The sequence below is a fragment of the Olea europaea genome, unplaced genomic scaffold (assembly GCF_002742605.1).
Source record: "Olea europaea var. sylvestris unplaced genomic scaffold, O_europaea_v1 scaffold3170, whole genome shotgun sequence".
In the NCBI taxonomy this organism is placed as follows: domain Eukaryota; kingdom Viridiplantae; phylum Streptophyta; class Magnoliopsida; order Lamiales; family Oleaceae; genus Olea; species Olea europaea.
In genome coordinates this window covers 52,793-54,727 of record NW_019250509.1, presented here as the reverse complement: position 1 = coordinate 54,727, position 1,935 = coordinate 52,793, and positions in this window count along the sequence as shown.

The window sequence follows — 1,935 nt, the reverse complement described above, 5'->3', positions numbered from 1 at the left end:
TGTCCATGGTCGAGTCATATTAAACACCGAGTTCCTGGGTGCCGTTACCATAGAGTATCAGTCGCTCGCACATATGGGTAACGCGCACACGGTGCCAGAATATATGCTCGAGTGGGTGATAGGACTGTCACCGAGTGTCGGGGAAAAATCATGGGAGGGTTGTACACATATGTATATTCCAGCGTGCATCAATAAACACTATGTTACGCTGGAGATCGTTTTTGCTGACTCGACTATATATGTGTACGACTGTACGACCCAGATCATTCATGTTTGACACAAGGCCAGTTGGAGCAAAACCTAGAGTCCGTGGCTGTAATTGTTCCTATGATGGCCAGACGAGCGGGAATAAATGTACAGGACAGATTACGGATCGTTCGGAACACGACAACAGCGCGACAGTTCGTAAGGTAAGTGTTTGAACGTTGTTTTCGTCTTTCAGATTTAGTTTTTATTTACACAGTACTAAACTGATTCATTCTTGTTCAATTGCAGCGGCGACTGCGACATATTTGCCATTAAGTACGTTGAATTTTTAAGTATAGGACATAAGGTTGATGAAATCAACCAGTCGTGGATACAGAACTGGAGAAAGAAGCTAGCATGTGATTTGTTCGAATTTAATGCTGACCCATAAATTTCATTTATATATATGTAACATTTCAATTGAAAATTTAATTATTTTTGTAATTATGAAATAATTGTAAATTGTGTTCAATGTATATAACATTTTCAATTGTAAATCTAATTATTTTTGTAATTATGAAATAATTGTAAATTTGTGTTCAATGTATATAACATTCAAATTGAAAATTTAATTATTTTGGTAATTCTGAAATAATTGTAAATTTGTGTTCAATGTATATAACATTCAAATTGAAAATTTAATTATTTTGGTAATTCTAAAATAATTGTAAATTTGTGTTCAATGTATATAACATTTAAATTGGAAATTTAATTATTTTTCGTTATTTTACCCGTATGCCGAGTATGGAACTATTTTTTTCATATGAATTATTATAAATACCATTTATAGAGAATAAATATTGAATATGGAAGATTTATAAATAATAAATATTGAACAGTGTAAAGTAAAAGGAAATATTATTCATTTCACGTACCTGTCTAGTCGTTATTTAGGGGAATTTGACTGGTACAAAATTGCCGAGTATGCCCTACGGCTCTACACCGACCACACCTACGCGGTCGAGGAAACTCTCCGGTAGATGGTATTCTAGATGTACTTGGACGTCCAGGACCACGCGGTTCAACTGTTGGTGGTAACAAATTATGAAATGGGAGAATGTGCTCGGGAACTTCCCACTCGGCTTCATTCGGCAGAGGAAATATAGTCTCGACATATGCTATTCTCCAAGACTCAGTCGTATAATACAAAGAGCACAACGTTCTCACAGCAAAGCCTCGATACATGGCCACCGCAACTGCATGCTCACATGGAAAACTCTCCAATTGAAATCTCGTACAAGTGCATGTGTTATCAGTCAAGTCCATCATATATGCCGTATTACGTGCACATTGCACGGAGAAGTAAAACTCATCTAGTGCTTCCACATTCAACTTCCTCGCAACCTCTGCCGCCTTAAACAGTTTCTCCTCTTGAGCTGGGGTCAACATGCTAGTGCAACTCTTTGATGCCGCACGTCGGTCATGAAACCACTGTTGTTGCTTGTTACGAATGTTCTCAATCATTGCGAGAATTGGTAACTCTCGATCTTTCTTAAACAATGCATTGAGAGACTCCACGTTATTCGACGTCATCATGTTGTATCGACGTCCAGGAAAGTATGACCGCGCCCAATGTTCGATCCCCATCTTTGTCAGATACTCCAACGCCGGTAATGATTTACTTCCTATCTCGAACATGAACTTATTACACTCTTCAGCACTGTAAGCTTCAGCTGCTCTCCTGAACAA